Raw genomic sequence first — 10,402 nt, forward strand, 5'->3', positions numbered from 1 at the left:
ATTGTACCTGAAGAGGGTGGGCTTGGCGTTGGAAGCCATACCCAAAGAAGATTGTTAGATTGACTTCTTTGGGGAGAGGTTGAGACTGTTTTTTTCTAGGGAGGTAGAATGAATGGAATATTTGAGGTTTGAATGGCATAAAATATCTGTATCTAATGCTGTCCACTGAATATTTTCAGCCTCTGGGACACGTGATGGGGCTGTACTTCACATCTTGTGCTTTAGAGGGTCATATGACCAGATCTGGCCAATGGGTTGCACTTGAAATGGGATGCCACTTTCAAGCTATAGCTTTTCCTTGATCTTTAAGACTCCATGATAATTAGCAGTATTTAAGATAGTGAATTGTCCATTATCCTGAATACACAGAAAGAAATTCTGAGGAAGAGCTTTCAGCCAAACTCCAATGGACAAGTAGATGAATGAGAAATGACTTCTGTTGTTGAAAGCCCTGCAGACATGGTACTGTTTATTCATACGTTATATGAATAAACATTCCTAACTGCCACAGTGACATTAAACATATCAGATTCCTTAAGGAAAAGTTAATATTTCTTCAAATTAAATGTATATTTAAGACATTTAGTTGTAAAATTATGATTCATTAATATTATTTCAAATTTATTTTTGGACTGACTTTGATGACCCATTGTTTAAAGGACTGATCCAGAAAACGATTACCTGTGAAAAGCAGGGCAACTTCAAGTTGAGATCTTTTACTCCCTCTACAGTATTTACAATTACTGCAGGTGGCACAGTGGTTTTAGAATAATGGAAGTTAATGTGGCTCTTTACTCCCAGTTTCTCCCCAGGATACTTGGCAGTTTCTCTCAATCTTCTGTTTGCTTTTTCAAAACAGCTGGAACTTAATTCTGAAAGTACAGAGAGAAAACATTGTCCTACCGCTTTTAATTGCCAATTAACTAGATTTCAATTTATGAATCCATCCTGTATGTGATTAAATAATAGCTTTAAAAAGAATTTTAAACACTGTACGAGTTACTACTTCACAGCCCTTGCCTAAGTTGTTAGGGTTAGTAAGTTCTAATCTACAGCTATAAATAAAAATAATGCCTTTATGTAACCATTGAAGGGAAGTAAAATATCCATACTGTTAAATCTCACCTATGTAAATTTTAATAATATTAGATTGAGCAATTACAAGAAAAAAATGCCATTGCAATTTAATAAAAAGAGATTAAGAAAAAGCACACATATTAAAACACATTGGTTTCCATTATCCTTTGTTTCAGTTTCCAGGGTTTCCATTATTTGCAGTCAACCTCAGTCTGAAAATATTAAATGGAAAAGCCCAGAAATCATTCATAAGTTTGGAATTGTGAGGCAGTCTGAGGAGCATGATGAAATCTTGCAATGCCCACTCTGTACTTCCGAGGATGTGAATCATCCTCCGGTTTGGTTTAGCATAGCCAAGCTGTACACAGTATTGGCTCCATTAGTCACTTACAGCCATCTTGATTATCAGATCCGTGTAACAGCATCACAGTGCTTGTGTTCAAGTTATCCCTATTTTACTTAATAAAGATTTCAAATAACAAGAGTAGATGCTGACAATTGGGGTACTCCAAAGAGAAGCTATAAAGTGCTTCATTTAAGTGAAAAGATGAAAGTTTTTTATTTAATAAGAAAAACATATTCTGAGTGTGCAAAGCCCTATCGTAAGAACAAATCTATCCATGAAATTGTGATAAAGGAGAAAAATACTCTTACTTGTTTTGCTATCATACATGAAATTGCAAAACTTAACGGCCACAGTGTACCCTAAGTGCTTAGATGAGACGGAAATGGCATTAAATAATTGGGTGCGATACTATCCATGGTTTCTGGCATCCACTGGGAGCCTTGGAGCATATGTACCACAGATAAGGAGGACTAATGTATCATGCGAATATCAGAAATATGTATATATATGAAGTATATATATGTATATGTGTACCATACACACACATCATACATACTTAAAATATGTAAGTATATATGAATACATACTTAACTATGACAACTGAAATTCTAAAACTGAAATTTTCTTAAAGAAAAACAATGGTATACAGGATTTACTTCTTTTGATAATGTCTGAAGAAGTTATTTTGTTAAGGATTCTTGACTCAGATCTGGATTTCATTGATAGTCTTCTTAAATCAAACGATTTCAATTTTCTTTACCCATAAGAGGTAGGGGGAAAAAGTGTTTACTTACTTGCCAAGTAAAATAGTAAGGATATCTTTTTTTTGTTCCTGCTGTACTTCTTAAGTTGTGCTTTATACTAGGTGTAAATACTGCTCAAGTATTATTGACATGGCTCTTTTCTTCTTAATAGCATGTTGATTTGTGTATTCCACCCATGATATCTATCTCTCTATGGACTCCAGAAATGAGGAAGAAATTGGAAATTTTCACCCTATATACTATCAAAGTTCTTAGATATAATTACTAAGGAATTTTTTATGGGCACATTTGTTACAATGGAAATCCATAATTCTATGCTGTTGATTTGTGTTATCACCAGGGCATATAAATCACAGAATTATTCCATCAGATATTTGCCATGTGCTATCCCTTTATAATCATTTATTGGAAAGCCCCTGTGTGCTTAACCATTCCACATTTGACAACCACCAATGTGTTCTCTACCTCTAAAATTTTGTCACTGGGACAAATTTATATACAGACTTTTGTGTAAACATTAGTTTCATTTTTCTAGGATATATGTTCAAGGATTTGATTACTGGATTGTATGACCGGTATATATTTAGGGTTATTTTTGTTTTAAGAAAATGAAAAACTATGTTTCAGAGAGGTTATGCTCTTTTTCATTCTCATGAGCCATGCACGTATCCAATTTCTGCAAGCTTGCAAATTTTTATTGTCATTATTTTTCATTTAAGTTCTTCTAATACATGTATAATGAAATTCCATCATAGATTGGCATTATTCTTGTATATTCACAGTCTGTTTTGAGGTAGCTCAAATTATTCTAGAAATTAAAAGGACTAGGTAACCATCTTGGCTTTTGCTTATAGCTGGTTTTGCAACCTAATGCATATCCCTAACTTGTAAAAATCTTAAGTTATCTGTACTGACAAATAGGAATAGTAGCAACTATCTCATGCTCTTACTAATGTTATGATGTTTTGATAAAATATATGTGAAAGTACAGGAACTTCAAAATTGCTACTGTAGGCAGATCTCTCCCCATGTGTCCCAGTATAGAGCAGGTGTTGGGCTCCCCACCAGGCCTCTCTTGGGCTTGCTCCATCACAGAACTGTACGAAATGGAAAGAAACTCCAGGGAATTCACTATTTTGTCATTCCTTGGGTTTTGAACCCCTTAGTCCACTTTCTTCTCATTTCTCAGAGTCTTTTTACCATTGTCTTTTAAATTGTTTTCAGAGAATTTATTTGTACACTGAAAGGTGGAGCATGGAAATGTGACTCCATCTTGTTTGAGAATGGGAAGTTTCCAAGCGTTTTTATGTACTAACTTAACCTTTGCAACTACTTTGAGTTAGGACAGTATACAATCTTATTTTCTACATAGCTTAGAGAAGAAAAATTAAAATTAATAAACACCAACGAATAGAAATATGTAATTGTATCACATGCATATACATGTATGAATACTTATACACACACATAGTTATGACTGTGATCTTGTACAGATTTACAGCTATAGTAGCTATAGCAGCTATGTAGCTACTTAAATCACAAAATCAAGAATTTTGGAATGAATGCATGTGTTTTTAAGTTACTTTATTCTGATAAACTTTGAATGCCATTAGAATTCATGCTTCATAATTTTTTATGAAACTACTGGAGACATTATACTTGGTAATAATTTGCACTTGTGTTATTTTACAATCACAATAAAGAAAACAGCTTTCTGAATTGATTCTTCTTACACAACAAGAGGCAACTAGTTAGCAAGATCTAAAGTAATACTTCTATGTCTTCAGGCATTTACTTGTTTATTGGAAAGTTACACTTCTTAGTTTATGTTTATAGATTCTTCCTTATAATGATTTTTCCTAAATTTACATAGAATAGGTTTTATTTGTGTCTCTTTTATTTTGCAGAATTTCCATGTTTTAGTGAGAAAAATTAAGTTTTTACAAAACTCTGGTTTTACAAAATTAAGGAGAATGTATTCTAAGCCATGAAAGAATGTTGGAAATAATCCTATTAATATAGAACAAAAGAGATAAAAAGTTTTGGCTCAAGTCATATTACATTCACTGTAATGATTCTCTATATGAAATGAATGTCTATTGGTGTGGGGGTTTTTTTTTGGGGGGGTGTTGTTTTTCATTCACTATCTTCAATTAGAAATAATAACCCTAAGTGCAAATAGGAACATAGATACTTTATTTTACAGTTTACATAGTTCTTCCACAGATGTAGTTTTCATTTCATTATCATAAATTTTCTAAGATTCATGACTTACCATCCCAGTGCCTTGTACCATCATTTCCTGGGTTAAGATCTTACCTCCAACCTTTCCTTGCTGCATGACTTTGATCAGGTTGCTTAACCTCGAACTTTCTGTCTCTAGACTTTCTCATCTCTAAGGTAATACAGGTTTTAAGGAACAGTAAATGAGGAAATAAAGAAAAACACTCCAGATAGTGCCTTCATATAATAAATACTGAATAAATGTTACTTATTGTTATCTTCATTTTATACATGAGGACCATCTGGTTCAACAGATAAGTGTACCTTATATGTATATGAAATAGATTTGCGGCATATCTTACACTAATGTATTTTGTATTAAAATGAAATGAGTTTAATTTATTTAAAAAAGAAGTTTTTGCAGAATCGCATTTCAGAGCTCAAGAAATAGGGAGACCTGGCAGAGAATACAGAGGAAGACATTTACTGCTTGTCACAGAGTAGCCACTTTGGAGCTCAGAATTCATACTTACAACATCCCTTTGATTATTTTCATAGCCTGTTAGGAAACTATGACCTCAAACTTTGATAATCACCTCTTTAGACTAAAGTAGGGATCCGCAAACTATAGACAGCAAGCCAAATCAGACGTGTTGCATGTTTTGTATGACCAGTGAATCAGAAGGGCTTTTAATGTATAAAACTTTGTTACTCATTTGATGATATGAAACATTCACTTTGAACCTCAGTTAATGAAAAATTGTCTTCCCAAAAAAGAATCCCAAAATTCTCATTAGCAGACATGAATTACAAGAAATTAGAATAAGTTATTATGCTAAGTATTTGTAAAATGCATTTTTTTCTATTAAATATTAACTGTCTACAGAATATCTTTTATTTTGCTTATAAAGCCTAAAATACTTACTATCTGGCTCTTGACAGAAAAAGTTTGCCAGCTCTTGTACTAAGACACAAATGTGACTTTTGTATGAAAAAATTGCTTTTTGACCATTATGCACAGGCGTTCATTTTGAACTACATTTTCCCAATATGGTTATAAACTGCCTCTGTTAATCAGCACTGATTTTTAACCTAAAACATTTAATATTTAGTTTTGGGATATGAAAATATTGATTTTGAGTTTATGTTAGACTAGAGTGAATTTCTTTGTGATTTTAGCCTGATATTATGACCCTGTAAGAGGAAGGTCAACCTTTTTCAATTTAGCAAGAGGAACCTACAGGAAATGTGAGGGATTCCTGTCCTTTACTTCCTAACACAGAGTGTTTTCCTTCTGTGAAAATTTAGGAGATACATCACCAGGCTTAGTAGAGTCAAAAGATCATACAATTTTAAACTATTTACAACTGTGTTTTCTTTTTCTTGAGGGTGAAAGTCTTGAAAATTCACTTTAAGCTAATGTAACTATTAAAATTTTTGCTGTGTGTTTTCCCTTGGGCTTTTAAATGTTAATGTGTTTTTTCAACCTGCATCATTGAATGTTAACAATCTTTTGCTTTATATTTTCCTCTATAATTTTTTTGTATTATTGCCATGTTCTTTTTCTTCAAGTAACTTACATATTTAATATCCAAATGTCACTTTAAGCTACTTCATCATCTCTTCCCCATACATTTTTTTTTCTTTACATATAGAATAAGTCATTGCACAGTACACTTGAGTCAGAATTTGAGAGGCAGTGTATTACATTGTTTGTTAAATGGAGTTTGGAGGCCGACTGGAATTCTGGTTCCTTCTTTGCTGCTTTCTAACTGTATAAGCATGGCCAACTGAGTGAACTCATGTGAGTCTCAGTTTTCTCCACTATAAGTGGGGGATAAAAATAGTCTCTTAGAAGGGATTGTTGTCAGTGTTAAATAACATATACACAAGGTGTTTAATGCCAAGGTTAAACACATAAAAAAACTAAAACACATAAAAAAACTAAAGTTAAACACATAAAAAAACCCTAAAATCTAGGTGGTACATCCATAGCTACACAAGCATCCCCACTTACCAGAGATCAATATTCAGAACTTTCATTTTAATTTAACTGCACAACCAACAAACTATTCTATTATGAGAGTGGGGAACCAATTTCACTCCTTCAAAAGAGTGGTTTATATTGTGAGACACAAATATCAGAAAATTAGGTACATCCATCTCCACCCTTTTGTTCCTGGAACTCTGGGCCTGTGCAGGGCTTGATCATATTGAGTTGTTCTTCTAATCCTAAAAGTATAGCTGTCAGCCCAACTTCCCTGAATTCTTTACAAAAAATAGTTACTATAAGATCACAGTGATATTTAATGGAAATATATAATCTATTCTTGTAAGAAAATATTCAGGGAAATATTTAGGAAAAATTTCACTTATCAATACAATAGTAATAGGAATCACAAAATAATACTATTATTTATTTATTTATTTATTTATTTATTTATTTATTTATTTTAGTACTGGGGATTGAACTCAGGGGGCACTTCACCATTGAGCTACATCCCTGGCTTTCTTTATTTTAAAACAAGGTCTCACTAAGATCTTTAGGGCCTTATTAAGTTGCTGAATCTGGCCTAAAACTTTCTATTCTCCTGCCCCAGCCTCCCAAGTCACTGGGATTACAGGAATGTGCCACTGTGCCTGGCTGTAAAACCTGTTACTTAATAAGCACCCAACTCTGGTAGATCAGTGGATATTATCTTAATCTTCATAATACTTATGAAAAGCAGGAATCATTTCCATTATAAATAGTATTAAACTGGGGAAAAAGTCTATAAGTATAATAAATCTTTGGTTGAGGCATACTAACTAGGACAAGTTGCTAGAAATCTCTACTTTTGAAGGCTATTTCCTTGAAAATGACTACCGTCTTGTTACCTCTGTGGGGTTGTACATGAAAACATTTTGGTGCCCCCTAGAGGTTATCAGGAATGTGCACTTATCAAGCTGTGAAATGAGAAGTGGAAACCCACTCTACTGATGCTCATTCATTGCTTCTTCATTCCCCATGCTTCAAGTGGCCCATTTACAATCACAGAGTTGCTCTTGATCAGGTGTTCTCAAACTCCATGCACCATTAAAGCAACTTGGAGGGGTTGTTAGAACACAGACTTCTGTCCTCCACTGCCAGTATTTCTGATTCTGTGAGTCTGAGGAAGAGACTAACAATTTGCATTTCCAGTTACAGCCCCTGCCTAAGGCCGCTGGTCAAGGGACCAAACTTTGAGAACCACTGACCTAGACAATACTCTCCCAGCTAAAGTTCTCTGCAGAACCAGGTTGGGTTTCAGTACCCTTGGAGAGCTGGTGCTGTGAGATTAAGCTCTGCACTGCTCTCTTAAACAGGTGTCACAGAGTCATGTACATTTTCTATAGGATTCCTTGACCCCCAAGAATTTCAGGGAATTTACAGACACATTTCAGTGAAGGAGAACTAATTGAGTTTTGGGGCCAAAGAAAGTAGGTTCTGTTTACAGCTCTGCTATTTAATCAGCTGTGCCTTGGGTGCATACCCAGATCCTTTCCTGGATGGGAGTAAAACAGCAACCATCCAGAATGTACTGTGGCTCTAACTCTATCAAATGGTTTGGTACTTAGTAGGCCCCCAAATTTTTTAGTTTAATCTTAATCTCTGTGATAATGTCTACATTACCAATGAAATATGTTGAGAAAAATTAGATAATTAAGTACATTTTGCAATGATGGAAAATGGTAGCACAAAGACAGTTAAGAATTATTGTGTGAATTTCATGAAATTAATCAATACTCTTAGTATTTTCTACCTTTGCTTAAACAAAGAGACAGCTATAATTTTCACTCATATTTACCTCTTTTTCACCAATTTTTTCCCTTACTCTCTTTTCCCATATTTCCCAATTTACTATCCTTTTCTTCCCACCCCCCTGCCAAAAAGTGGGGTGGAATTTTTTTTTCACTATGTGAATTTTAAGTGTCTAAATAGTTTCTAAAATTATTCTGGCTACTGGATTTTTTTCCCCCTCCAGCTAATTTGAATGTTGACTGTAGTGGATTCCACTTCTATTTAATCCAGGTCAGGATTTATAGAGACCTCATGTGGTGACAAGAGGCACCACATAAGGCTTTCTTCAGAGATGGCTGTAATAGTCAAAGGGAAACTCAGAACTCATTTGGGAGCATAATAATGGAGAAAGAATTAAGACCTAGAAGTTAAAATTATCGAAGCATACAAGGCCTCCAACAAACATCCTGCAGTAATACTGAAGGAATAATACAGTAACATTTTAAAAAATGAGAAACCTGGTCACTCATGTGTAAGTTCCTTTTATTAACTGAAAAGCTGATGACACAAAAACATTCATGCACCGTACCTCTCAGGAATTTGTTACATTCTCTTCTTGATTAAATTCATTGGACATATCTTCTTATATAAATTTGCATCAACTAGTAAAGATGTTTCTATGGGCATATTACTGTGAATGTTACTTTCATCTCCTTGTTGTTGTTTTTTTTTTATATACAGAGTGTAAAGTGATCCAGAGAGAGAATCAAACTTGAGCTCATGTCTAAGTGTCTCACTTATGCAATAATATCAATAACATTTATGAATATTTGGAATGCAGGATCTGTTCTTGTGATTAAAATGCTGCAGAACATGATTCTATGTGGCTGATAAAGTTGAACACAAATACATCTCATTGCCAATGAGGTATTAAAGCTGTGAAATTAAATGAATTAGTGTATCAGTAAATGCATCTTAACCACATAATTTACTGGTACAGACTATAGAACATTCACTGGGGGGAAGATACTCAACGACAGGTACTTGTTCTGAATCTCCATTTCCTTGCAAGAAATGTGACTGTGGCTTCTCCTCTCTCACAAGGAAGTTACATAACAGACCTTTAGGCTAAAATCTAGAAGGACAAGTAAGTTAATAAATGTTAAATGTTTTGAAGTCTTTAACAGAATGCAGCAATATAAATCAATGGCATTCAAACGAGTAATCATGAGTTCCAATTCAGTTTTTGAATGGGCACCCTGTCTTTGGAACCATGTTCAAAGAGACTGAGTTTTCCAGGGCCAGCAAATGATATAGGTAGAGGTAACTTTATGATATTTTGTAATATTTAAATAGAAAAAAAAATTAATGAGGATATTAGAGAGATTTCAGGTTGAATATGTTCTTGGGTTAAAAAAATAGTTCATTATCAGGATACCTACTATGTGCTAGACATATTGCTATATGCTAAAAATCCCAAGTGAGTCGGCAGGTCTTTCAGCTTTCAAGGGAATAACAGATGATTATACAAATAATCTCTATACTGTAAAGTTGCCATTTACCTGGAGGCATGCACAGATTTCTGTGAAAGCATTTCAAAGGTGGAATGAGAGTAAGAGAAAGAATGAGATGATACATTTTAAATTCAAGTGAAGGAGCTGACTCATTTAGAGGACATTTGAAACCTATGGTGACAATGTGTTTTTTTTTTTTTTTCCTGGGGAAGCTGGAGAGAGTTATCTGTTGCCAGACACACATCACACTAAAGAAGAAACAAGGGAATTCTCTTTCAAACAGTTTGGAAAAAAAATATCTAGAACTCCCCTGAAATAAAAGAAACCTTCTGGTACAATCTATGTTGCTAAGGATTTATTTTTACCCCCCTTTGCCTCCTAAGAGAGTAAAATCATACAGGCACATTCAAGCCCTTGGAGTTTGGGGAGCGTTTTATGTATTCAAGATGTCAATTGAACCTCCTGTTGTTGTGTGTGACTATAAAGAAAGGGTTAAATGGAAGGGGGTGGCTTGGAAATGGGAATGTAAAGAAGAGGGTTGCAAAACATCGTTTTCCAACTTGCAAAAACTGAACTTTTAAGCTCCCAAAAATACACATGTGTGTGTCTGTGAGCGCAGGCAGATCTATTTCGGCAGGATTTAATTTTAAAAAAAAAATTTAAATCTCAATCTCTGTCTTTCCTTTGCTGTGTTGCAAGCACTGAGCAGCCCCCCCCC

Source organism: Marmota marmota, unplaced genomic scaffold (genome assembly GCF_001458135.2).
Source record: "Marmota marmota marmota unplaced genomic scaffold, marMar, whole genome shotgun sequence".
Classification (NCBI taxonomy): Eukaryota; Metazoa; Chordata; class Mammalia; order Rodentia; family Sciuridae; genus Marmota; species Marmota marmota.